The sequence below is a fragment of the Stenella coeruleoalba genome (assembly GCF_951394435.1).
Source record: "Stenella coeruleoalba genome assembly, chromosome: 7".
Classification (NCBI taxonomy): domain Eukaryota; kingdom Metazoa; phylum Chordata; class Mammalia; order Artiodactyla; family Delphinidae; genus Stenella; species Stenella coeruleoalba.
Window position 1 is genome coordinate 3,623,474 of NC_137153.1, and position 13,165 is coordinate 3,636,638.

General features: G+C 43.8%; 2 long non-coding RNA genes across 28 annotated transcripts in view; both read right to left on the bottom strand.

Moving 5' to 3' along the window:
- The window catches only part of LOC307189637, a 2,307,304-nt gene that overhangs the window by 1,892,031 nt on the left and 402,108 nt on the right, over nt 1–13,165 (bottom strand). The window lies entirely within an intron of this gene.
- Nucleotides 1–13,165, bottom strand: part of LOC307189640 — a 454,842-nt gene that overhangs the window by 372,812 nt on the left and 68,865 nt on the right. The window contains exon 3 of one of the 2 annotated variants that reach the window (XR_013829258.1): nt 8,581–8,622. The exons of the other annotated variant lie outside the window; for it this stretch is intronic. This is a non-coding gene — a long non-coding RNA (uncharacterized lncRNA). Of the gene's footprint in view, nt 1–8,580; nt 8,623–13,165 lie in introns of those variants that run through there. 2 annotated transcript variants of the gene reach the window in all.

Below are 13,165 nucleotides of genomic sequence, written 5' to 3' on the forward strand. Positions count from 1 at the left end.
GGAGCTCAGGGACACTGTAATGCACAAACCTGCAGAGTTATAAATGACAGCTATCGTCCAAAAATATACTGAAGTAAGGCTGCCAAGATGACTTGAAAGCAGGGCAGAATTGCAGGAAACCGATTTCAGGAGGTAGACTGGAATTGCATTGAAAGCATAGGAAAAGAGGCAGAACGTCCACAATGATGCACTTGGCCAAAAACGGCATATGCGTTTTTTCCTGAATATATTCAGGAAAAAACGCATACGCACTTTTTGGCCAACCAAGCAAGCTTCCAAAGGAAATCTGCACTACAATGAAGTCTCACTTCCCCCAGGTCAAAAGGGCCATCTGAAAAAAGTGTAAAATCCAGAAAGGCAGGACAGGCCATGGAGAACTGGGAGCCTTGTTATGCTGATGGACGGGATGTAAATTGCCAACAGACACTTGGGAGAAGTGTATGGTGTTTCCTGAAACATCTAAAAAACAAAGCAACAGAGCCTAGGGCACTTCCACTTATGGTCCTATAGCTTAGGGAAATTAAAATCAAAAAGACACAGCCACCCCAAAGTTTGGAACGGCTCTGTTTACAAGAACCTCCTTTACAGTAGAAGTTCAACATCCCAGAAAGTGAAAAACGGATAAAGAATTTGTGGTACTTACGTACAATGCAGTATCACTCAGCATGAAATCTATGTCATCAGGCTCGTAGCAGCATAATGAGTGGATTCAGGTACGATGATTCTAACTGAAATAAGTCACACAGAAAAAGAAACATCATAAGATATCACTAATACACGGAATGTAAACTTGGCTACCCAGGAACTGAATTCCAAAACAGAACAGGGTCTCAAATTTAGAAAACCAACTTATGCTTGCTTAAGGGGAAAGGTGAGTTGGGGTGCTGCATAAAACCAGAGATTGAAATGAGCACAGATAAAGTTCCTTAAGCCAAATATGGAATAGACAAGAGCTATTCCTTGCTCAACGAAATGGACTCAACACCCCATATTAAACGCCTAAGAATGTACCTGACTAGTAAGTATCTTAAAACCTATGGATTGCTATGTCTCCAAAAGAGAATCAAGCGTGTGTACAGGGACATAAACGCAGCAGTGATAGGATTGGAGAGGTTCAGTGAGCAATGAAGACCTTTGAAGTCATATTGCATGGTACCCATTCCACGGGTCTCAACTCTCCAGGTTTAAGGTATTCTTCCTTCAGCTAAAACATGCATGTGGAACCCAGAGTATGATCAACCATGTGAACGGGAGACGTGTTCAAATATGTCTCAGTTTTCCTCCCCTGGTACTCGGGTGCAACATTCCAGACGCTTTACTAACACTCTCCCCCTTGGAGAGTCAGCGCCTTTAACCTCCTGTTTGGCCCAGTTTGCAATTTCTGTGGAAGATGAACAGGAATAGGGAGAACAAATGAGAGACTAGCTGGAGGTGTCTGGACGGGCAAATTTAACTCTCATTTCCCACCAGGAAGAGGAAATAACCAAAGACTCAGCATGCCGTGCCGGAACCAGATTAGGGCCTGAAGCCATCCTGCGGTGTTGCGGCCAGCTCACAAGAAAGCGAGTTGAAGAAAGGAGCTCAGGGGCACTGTAATTCACAAACCTGCAGAGTTATAAATGACAGCTATCGTCCAAAAATATACTGAAGTAAGGCTGTCAAGAGGACTTGAAAGCGGGGCAGAATTGCAGGAAACCGATTTCAGGAGGTAGACTGGAATTGCATGGAAAGCATAGGAAAAGAGGCAGAACGTCCACAATGATGCACTTGGCCAAAAAGGGCGTATGCGTTTTTTCCTGAATATATTCAGGAAAAAACGCATACGCCCTTTTTGGCCAACCAAGCAAGCTTGCAAAGGAAACCTGCACTACAATGAAGTCTCACTTCCACCCGGTCAAAAGGGCCATCTGAAAAAAGTGTAAAATCCAGAAAGGCAGGACAGGCCATGGAGAACTGGGAGCCTTGTTATGCTGATGGGCGGGATGTAAATTGCCAACAGACACTCGGGAGAAGTGTATGGTGTTTCCTGAAACATCTAAAAAACAAAGCAACAGAGCCTAGGGCACTTCCACTTATGGTCCCATAGCTTAGGGAAATTTAAATCAAAAAGACACAGCCACCCCAAAATTTGGGACGCCTCTGTTTACAAGAACCTCGTTTACAGTACAAGTTCAACATCGCAGAAAGTGAAAAATGGATAAAGAACTTGTGGTACTTACGTACAATGCAGTATCACTCAGCAATGAAATCTATGTCATCAGGCCCTTAGCAGCACAATGAGTGGATTCAGGTACGATGATTCTAACTGAAATAAGTCACACAGAAAAAGAAACATCATAAGATATCAGTAATACACGGAATGTAAACTTGGCTACACAGGAACTGAATTACAGAACAGAACAGGGTCTCAAATTTAGAAAACAAACTTATGCTTGCTTAAGGGGAAAGGTGAGTTGGGGAGCTGCATAAAACCAGAGATTGAAATGAGCACAGATAAAGTTCCTTAAGCCAAATATGGAATAGACAAGAGCTACTCCTTGCTCAACGAAATGGACTCAACACCGCATATTAAACGCCTAAGAATGTACCTGACTAGTAAGTATCTTAAAACCTATGGATTGCTATGTCTCCAAAAGAGAATCAAGCGTGTGTACAGGGGCATAAACGCAGCAGTGATAGGATTGGAGAGGTTCGGTGAGCAAATGAAGACTCTTTGAAGTCATATTGCATGGTACCCATTCCACGGGTTTCACCTACCCAGGTTTAAGGTATTCTTCCTTCAGCTAAAACATGCATGTGGAACCTAGAGTATGATCAACCATGTGATCGGGAGACGTGTTCAAATATGTCTCAGATTTCGTACCCTGGTACTCGGGTGCAACATTCCAGACGCTTTACTAACACTCTCCCGACTTGGAGAGTCAGTCCCTTTAACCTCCTGTTTGGCCCAGTTTGCAATTTCTGCGGAAGATGAACAGGAATAGCGAGAACCAATGAGAGACTAGCTGGAGGTGTCTGGACGGGCAAATTTAACTTTCATTTCCCACCAGGAAGAGGAATTAACCAAAGGCTCAGCGTGCCGTGCCGGAACCAGATTAGGGCCTGAAGCCATCCTGCGGTGTTGCGGCCAGCTCACAAGAAAGCGAGTTGAAGAAAGGAGCTCAGGGGCACTGTTATTCACAAACCTGCAGAGTTATATATGACAGCTATCATCCAAAAATATACTGAAGTAAGGCTGCCAAGAGGACTTGAAAGCGGGGCAGAATTGCAGGAAACCGATTTCAGGAGGTAGACTGGAATTGCATTGAAAGCATAGGAAAAGAGGCAGAACGTCCACAATGATGCACTTGGCCAAAAAGGGCGTATGCGTTTTTTCCTAAATATAATCAGGAAAAAACGCATACGCCCTTTTTGGCCAACCAAGCAAGCTTGCAAAGGAAATCTGCACTACAATGAAGTCTCACTTCCCCCCGGTCAAAAGGGCCATCTAAAAAAAGTGTAAAATCCAGAAAGGCAGGACAGGCCATGGAGAACTGGGAGCCTTGTTATGCTGATGGGCGGGATGTAAATTGCCAACAGACACTCGGGAGAAGTGTATGGTGTTTCCTGAAACATCTAAGAAACAAAGCAACAGAGCCTAGGGCACTTCCACTTATGGTCCTATAGCTTAGGGAAATTAAAATCAAAATGACACAGCCACCCCAAAGTTTGGGACGCCTCTGTTTACAAGAACCTCGTTTACAGTACAAGTTCAACATCGCAGAAAGTGAAAAATGGATAAAGAAGTTGTGGTATTTACTTACAAAGCAATATCACTCAGCAATGAAATCTATGTCATCAGGCCCTTAGGAGCACAATGAGTGGATTCAGGTACGATGATTCTAACTGAAATAAGTAACACAGAAAAAGAAACATCATAAGATATCAGTAATACACGGAATGTAAACTTGGCTACACAGGAACTGAATTACAAAACAAAACAGGGTCTCAAATTTAGAAAACCAACTTATGCTTGCTTAAGGGGAAAGGTGAGTTGGGGTGCTGCATAAAACCAGAGATTAAAATGAGCACAGATAAAGTTCCTTAAGCCAAATATGGAATAGACAAGAGCTACTCCTTGCTCGATGAAATGGACTCAACACCGCATATTAAACGCCTAAGAATGTACCTGACTAGTAAGTATCTTAAAACCTATGGATTGCTATGTCTCCGAAAGAGAATCAAGCATGTGTACAGGGGCATAAACGCAGCAGTGATAGGATTGGAGAGGTTCGGTGAGCAAATGAAGACCCTTTGAAGTCATATTGCATGGTACCCATTCCACGGGTTTCAACTACCCAGGTTTAAGGTATTCTTCCTTCAGCTAAAACATGCATGTGGAACCTAGAGTATGATCAACCATGTGATCGGGAGACGTGTTCAAATATGTCTCAGTTTTCGTACCCTGGTACTCGGGTGCATCATTCCAGACACTTTACTAACACTCTCACAGCTTGGAGAGTCAGTGCCTTTAACCTCCTGTTTGGCCCAGTTTGCAATTTCTGCGGAAGATGAACAGGAATAGCGAGAACCAATGAGAGACTAGCTGGAGGTGTCTGGACGGGCAAATTTAACTCTCATTTCCCACCAGGAAGAGGAATTAACCAAAGGCTCAGCGTGCCGTGCCGTAACCATATTAGGGCCTGAAGCCATCCTGCGGTGTTGCGGCCAGCTCACAAGAAAGCGAGTTGAAGAAAGGAGCTCAGGGGCACTGTAATTCACAAACCTGCAGAGTTATAAATGACAGCTATCGTCCAAAAATAGACTGAAGTAAGGCTGTCAAGAGGACTTGAAAGCGGGGCAGAATTGCAGGAAACCGATTTCAGGAGGTAGACTGGAATTGCATTGAAAGCATAGGAAAAGAGGCAGAACGTCCACAATGATGCACTTGGCCAAAAAGGGCGTATGCGTTTTTTCCTGAATATATTCAGGAAAAAACGCATACGCCCTTTTTGGCCAACCAAGCAAGCTTGCAAAGGAAACCTGCACTACAATGAAGTCTCACTTCCACCCGGTCAAAAGGGCCATCTGAAAAAAGTGTAAAATCCAGAAAGGCTGGACAGGCCATGGAGAACTGGGAGCCTTGTTATGCTGATGGGCGGGATGTAAATTGCCAACAGACACTCGGGAGAAGTGTATGGTGTTTCCTGAAACATCTAAAAAACAAAGCAACAGAGCCTAGGGCACTTCCACTTATGGTCCCATAGCTTAGGGAAATTTAAATCAAAAAGACACAGCCACCCCAAAATTTGGGACGCCTCTCTTTACAAGAACCTTGTTTACAGTACAAGTTCAACATCGCAGAAACTGAAAAATGGATAAAGAACTTGTGGTACTTACGTACAATGCAGTATCACTCAGCAATGAAATCTATGTCATCAGGCCCTTAGCAGCACAATGAGTGGATTCAGGTACGATGATTCTAACTGAAATAAGTCACACAGAAAAAGAAACATCATAAGATATCAGTAATACACGGAATGTAAACTTGGCTACACAGGAACTGAATTACAGAACAGAACAGGGTCTCAAATTTAGAAAACCAACTTATGCTTGCTTAAGGGGAAAGGTGAGTTGGGGAGCTGCATAAAACCAGAGATTGAAATGAGCACAGATAAAGTTCCTTAAGCCAAATATGGAATAGACAAGAGCTACTCCTTGCTCAACGAAATGGACTCAACACCGCATATTAAACGCCTAAGAATGTACCTGACTAGTAAGTATCTTAAAACCTATGGATTGCTATGTCTCCAAAAGAGAATCAAGCGTGTGTACAGGGGCATAAACGCAGCAGTGATAGGATTGGAGAGGTTCGGTGAGCAAATGAAGACCCTTTGAAGTCATATTGCATGGTACCCATTCCACGGGTTTCACGTACCCAGGTTTAAGGTATTCTTCCTTCAGCTAAAACATGCATGTGGAACCTAGAGTATGATCAACCATGTGATCGGGAGACGTGTTCAAATATGTCTCAGATTTCGTACCCTGGTACTCGGGTGCAACATTCCAGACGCTTTACTAACACTCTCCCGACTTGGAGAGTCAGTCCCTTTAACCTCCTGTTTGGCCCAGTTTCCAATTTCTGCGGAAGATGAACAGGAATAGCGAGAACCAATGAGAGACTAGCTGGAGGTGTCTGGACGGGCAAATTTAACTCTCATTTCCCACCAGGAAGAGGAATTAACCAAAGGCTCAGCGTGCCGTGCTGGAACCAGATTAGGGCCTGAAGCCATCCTGCGGTGTTGCGGCCAGCTCAAAAGAAAGCGAGTTGAAGAAAGGAGCTCAGGGGCACTGTTATTCACAAACCTGCAGAGTTATAAATGACAGCTATCATCCAAAAATATACTGAAGTAAGGCTGCCAAGAGGACTTGAAAGCGGGGCAGAATTGCAGGAAACCGATTTCAGGAGGTAGACTGGAATTGCATTGAAAGCATAGGAAAAGAGGCAGAACGTCCACAATGATGCACTTGGCCAAAAAGGGCGTATGCGTTTTTTCCTGAATATATTCAGGAAAAAACGCATACGCCCTTTTTGGCCAACCAAGCAAGCTTGCAAAGGAAATCTGCACTACAATGAAGTCTCACTTCCCCCCGGTCAAAAGGGCCATCTGAAAAAAGTGTAAAATCCAGAAAGGCAGGACAGGCCATGGAGAACTGGGAGCCTTGTTATGCTGATGGGCGGGATGTAAATTGCCAACAGACACTCTGCAGAAGTGTATGGTGTTTCCTGAAACATCTAAAAAACAAAGCAACAGAGCCTAGGGCACTTCCACTTATGGTCCTATAGATTAGGGAAATTAAAATCAAAAAGACACAGCCACCCCAAAGTTTGGGACGCCTCTGTTTACAAGAACCTCGTTTACAGTACAAGTTCAACATCGCAGAAAGTGAAAAATGGATAAAGAAGCTGTGGTATTTACTTACAAAGCAATATCACTCAGCAATGAAATCTATGTCATCAGGCCCTTAGCAGCACAATGAGTGGATTCAGGTATGATGATTCTAACTGAAAAAAGTCACACAGAAAAAGAAACATCATAAGATATCGGTATACACGCAATAAACTTGGCTACACAGGAAATGAATTACAGAACAGAACAGGGTCTCAAATTTAGAAAACCAACTTATGCTTAATTAAGGGTAAAGGTGAGTTGGGGTGCTGCATAAAACCAGAGATCGAAATGAGCAAAGATAAAGTTCCTTAAGCCAAATATGGAATAGACAAGAGCTACTCCTTGCTCAACGAAATGGACTCAACACCGCATATTAAACGCCTAAGAATGTACCTGACTAGTAAGTATCTTAAAACCTATGGATTGCTATGTCTCCGAAAGAGAATCAAGCATGTGTACAGGGGCATAAACGCAGCAGTGATAGGATTGGAGAGGTTCGGTGAGCAAATGAAGACCCTTTGAAGTCATATTGCATGGTACCCATTCCACGGTTTTCTACTACCCAGGTTTAAGGTATTCTTCCTTCAGCTAAAACATGCATGTGGAACCTAGAGTATGATCAACCATGTGATCGGGAGACATGTTCAAACATGTCTCAGTTTTCGTACCCTGGTACTCGGGTGCAACATTCCAGACGCTTTACTAACACTCTCCCGAATTGGAGAGTCAGTCCCTTTAACCTCCTGTTTGGCCCAGTTTGCAATTTCTGCGGAAGATGAACAGGAATAGCGAGAACCAATGAGAGACTAGCTGGAGGTGTCTGGACGGGCAAATTTAACTCTCATTTCCCACCAGGAAGAGGAATTAACCAAAGGCTCAGCGTGCCGTGCCGGAACCAGATTAGGGCCTGAAGCCATCCTGCGGTGTTGCGGCCAGGTCACAAGAAAGCGAGTTGAAGAAAGGAGCTCAGGGGCACTGTAATTCACAAACCTGCAGAGTTATAAATGACAGCTATCGTCCAAAAATATACTGAAGTAAGGCTGCCAAGAGGACTTGAAAGCGGGGCAGAATTGCAGGAAACCAATTTCAGGAGGTAGACTGGAATTGCATTGAAAGCATAGGAAAAGAGGCAGAACGTCCACAATGATGCAATTGGCCAAAAAGGGCATATGCGTTTTTTCCTGAATATATTCAGGAAAAAACGCATACGCCCTTTTTGGCCAACCAAGCAAGCTTGTAGAGGAAACCTGCACTACAATGAAGTCTCACTTCCCCCCGGTCAAAAGGACCATCTGAAAAAAGTGTAAAATGCAGAAAGGCAGGACAGGCCATGGAGAACTGGGAGCCTTGTTATGCTGATGGGCGGGATGTAAATTGCCAACAGACACACAGGAGAAGTGTATGGTGTTTCCTGAAACATCTAAAAAACAAAGCAACAGAGCCTAGGGCACTTCCACTTATGGTCCTATAGCTTAAGGAAATTAAAATAAACAAGACACAGCCACCCCAAAGTTTGGGACGCCTCTGTTTACAAGAACCTCGTTTACAGTACAAGTTCAACATCGCAGAAAGTGAAAAATGGATAAAGAACTTGTGCTACTTACGTACAAAGCAATATCACTCAGCAATGAAATCTATGTCATCAGGCCCTTAGCAGCACAATGAGTGGATTCAGGTACGATTATTCTAACTGAAATAAGTCACACAGAAAAAGAAACATCATAAGATATCAGTAATACACGGAATGTAAACTTGGCTACACAGGAACTGAATTCCAAAACAGAACAGGGTCTCAAATTTAGAAAACCAACTTATGCTTGCTTAAGGGGAAAGGTGAGTTGGGGTGCTGCATAAAACCAGAGATTGAAATGAGCACAGATAAAGTTCCTTAAGCCAAATATGGAATAGACAAGAGCTATTCCTTGCTCAACGAAATGGACTCAACACCCCATATTAGACGCCTAAGAATGTACCTGACTAGTAAGTATCTTAAAACCTATGGATTGCTATGTCTCCAAAAGAGAATCAAGCGTGTGCACAGGGACATAAATGCAGCAGTGATAGGATTGGAGAGGTTCAGTGAGCAAATGAAGACCTTTGAATTCATATTGCATGGTACCCATTCCACGAGTCTCAACTCTCCAGGTTTAAGGTATTCTTCCTTCAGCTAAAACATGCATGTGGAACCCAGAGTACGATGAACCATGGGAACGGGAGACGTGTTCAAATATGTCTCAGTTTTCCTCCCCTGGTACTCGGGTGCAACATTCCAGATGCTTTACTAACACTCTCCCCCTTGGAGACTCAGCGACTTTAACCTCCTGTTTGGCCCAGTTTGCAATTTCTGTGGAAGATGAACAGGAATAGGGAGAACCAATGAGAGACTAGCTGGAGGTGTCTGGACGGGCAAATTTAACTCTCATTTCCCACCAGGAAGAGGAAATAACCAAAGACTCAGCATGCCGTGCCGGAACCAGATTAGGGCCTGAAGCCATCCTGCGGTGTTGCGGCCAGCTCACAAGAAAGCGAGTTGAAGAAAGGAGCTCAGGGGCACTGTAATTCACAAACCTGCAGAGTTATAAATGACAGCTATCGTCCAAAAATATACTGAAGTAAGGCTGTCAAGAGGACTTGAAAGCGGGGCAGAATTGCAGGAAACCGATTTCAGGAGGTAGACTGGAATTGCATGGAAAGCATAGGAAAAGAGGCAGAACGTCCACAATGATGCACTTGGCCAAAAAGGGCGTATGCGTTTTTTCCTGAATATATTCAGGAAAAAACGCATACGCCCTTTTTGGCCAACCAAGCAAGCTTGCAAAGGAAACCTGCACTACAATGAAGTCTCACTTCCACCCGGTCAAAAGGGCCATCTGAAAAAAGTGTAAAATCCAGAAAGGCAGGACAGGCCATGGAGAACTGGGAGCCTTGTTATGCTGATGGGCGGGATGTAAATTGCCAACAGACACTCGGGAGAAGTGTATGGTGTTTCCTGAAACATCTAAAAAACAAAGCAACAGAGCCTAGGGCACTTCCACTTATGGTCCCATAGCTTAGGGAAATTTAAATCAAAAAGACACAGCCACCCCAAAATTTGGGACGCCTCTGTTTACAAGAACCTCGTTTACAGTACAAGTTCAACATCGCAGAAAGTGAAAAATGGATAAAGAACTTGTGGTACTTACGTACAATGCAGTATCACTCAGCAATGAAATCTATGTCATCAGGCCCTTAGCAGCACAATGAGTGGATTCAGGTACGATGATTCTAACTGAAATAAGTCACACAGAAAAAGAAACATCATAAGATATCAGTAATACACGGAATGTAAACTTGGCTACACAGGAACTGAATTACAGAACAGAACAGGGTCTCAAATTTAGAAAACAAACTTATGCTTGCTTAAGGGGAAAGGTGAGTTGGGGAGCTGCATAAAACCAGAGATTGAAATGAGCACAGATAAAGTTCCTTAAGCCAAATATGGAATAGACAAGAGCTACTCCTTGCTCAACGAAATGGACTCAACACCGCATATTAAACGCCTAAGAATGTACCTGACTAGTAAGTATCTTAAAACCTATGGATTGCTATGTCTCCAAAAGAGAATCAAGCGTGTGTACAGGGGCATAAACGCAGCAGTGATAGGATTGGAGAGGTTCGGTGAGCAAATGAAGACTCTTTGAAGTCATATTGCATGGTACCCATTCCACGGGTTTCACCTACCCAGGTTTAAGGTATTCTTCCTTCAGCTAAAACATGCATGTGGAACCTAGAGTATGATCAACCATGTGATCGGGAGACGTGTTCAAATATGTCTCAGATTTCGTACCCTGGTACTCGGGTGCAACATTCCAGACGCTTTACTAACACTCTCCCGACTTGGAGAGTCAGTCCCTTTAACCTCCTGTTTGGCCCAGTTTGCAATTTCTGCGGAAGATGAACAGGAATAGCGAGAACCAATGAGAGACTAGCTGGAGGTGTCTGGACGGGCAAATTTAACTTTCATTTCCCACCAGGAAGAGGAATTAACCAAAGGCTCAGCGTGCCGTGCCGGAACCAGATTAGGGCCTGAAGCCATCCTGCGGTGTTGCGGCCAGCTCACAAGAAAGCGAGTTGAAGAAAGGAGCTCAGGGGCACTGTTATTCACAAACCTGCAGAGTTATATATGACAGCTATCATCCAAAAATATACTGAAGTAAGGCTGCCAAGAGGACTTGAAAGCGGGGCAGAATTGCAGGAAACCGATTTCAGGAGGTAGACTGGAATTGCATTGAAAGCATAGGAAAAGAGGCAGAACGTCCACAATGATGCACTTGGCCAAAAAGGGCGTATGCGTTTTTTCCTAAATATAATCAGGAAAAAACGCATACGCCCTTTTTGGCCAACCAAGCAAGCTTGCAAAGGAAATCTGCACTACAATGAAGTCTCACTTCCCCCCGGTCAAAAGGGCCATCTAAAAAAAGTGTAAAATCCAGAAAGGCAGGACAGGCCATGGAGAACTGGGAGCCTTGTTATGCTGATGGGCGGGATGTAAATTGCCAACAGACACTCGGGAGAAGTGTATGGTGTTTCCTGAAACATCTAAGAAACAAAGCAACAGAGCCTAGGGCACTTCCACTTATGGTCCTATAGCTTAGGGAAATTAAAATCAAAATGACACAGCCACCCCAAAGTTTGGGACGCCTCTGTTTACAAGAACCTCGTTTACAGTACAAGTTCAACATCGCAGAAAGTGAAAAATGGATAAAGAAGTTGTGGTATTTACTTACAAAGCAATATCACTCAGCAATGAAATCTATGTCATCAGGCCCTTAGGAGCACAATGAGTGGATTCAGGTACGATGATTCTAACTGAAATAAGTAACACAGAAAAAGAAACATCATAAGATATCAGTAATACACGGAATGTAAACTTGGCTACACAGGAACTGAATTACAAAACAAAACAGGGTCTCAAATTTAGAAAACCAACTTATGCTTGCTTAAGGGGAAAGGTGAGTTGGGGTGCTGCATAAAACCAGAGATTAAAATGAGCACAGATAAAGTTCCTTAAGCCAAATATGGAATAGACAAGAGCTACTCCTTGCTCGATGAAATGGACTCAACACCGCATATTAAACGCCTAAGAATGTACCTGACTAGTAAGTATCTTAAAACCTATGGATTGCTATGTCTCCGAAAGAGAATCAAGCATGTGTACAGGGGCATAAACGCAGCAGTGATAGGATTGGAGAGGTTCGGTGAGCAAATGAAGACCCTTTGAAGTCATATTGCATGGTACCCATTCCACGGGTTTCAACTACCCAGGTTTAAGGTATTCTTCCTTCAGCTAAAACATGCATGTGGAACCTAGAGTATGATCAACCATGTGATCGGGAGACGTGTTCAAATATGTCTCAGTTTTCGTACCCTGGTACTCGGGTGCATCATTCCAGACACTTTACTAACACTCTCACAGCTTGGAGAGTCAGTGCCTTTAACCTCCTGTTTGGCCCAGTTTGCAATTTCTGCGGAAGATGAACAGGAATAGCGAGAACCAATGAGAGACTAGCTGGAGGTGTCTGGACGGGCAAATTTAACTCTCATTTCCCACCAGGAAGAGGAATTAACCAAAGGCTCAGCGTGCCGTGCCGTAACCATATTAGGGCCTGAAGCCATCCTGCGGTGTTGCGGCCAGCTCACAAGAAAGCGAGTTAAAGAAAGGAGCTCAGGGGCACTGTAATTCACAAACTTGCAGAGTTATAAATGACAGCTATCGTCCAAAAATAGACTGAAGTAAGGCTGCCAAGAGGACTTGTAAGCGGCGCAGAATTGCAGGAAACCGATTTCAGGAGGTAGACTGGAATTGCACTGAAATCATAGGAAAAGAGGCAGAACGTCCACAATGATGCACTTGGCCAAAAAGGGCGTATGCGTTTTTTCCTGAATATATTCAGGAAAAAACGCATACGCCCTTTTTGGCCAACCAAGCAAGCTTGCAAAGAAATCTGCACTACAATGAAGTCTCACATCCCCCCGGTCAAAAGGGCCATCTGAAAAAAGTGTAAAATCCAGAAAGGCAGGACAGGCCATGGAGAACTGGGAGCCTTGTTATGCTGATGGGCGGGATGTAAATTGCCAACAGACACTCGGGAGAAGTGTATGGTGTTTCCTGAAACATCTAAAAAACAAAGCAACAGAGCCTAGGGCACTTCCACTTATGGTCCTATAGCTTAGGGAAATTAAAATCAAAAAGA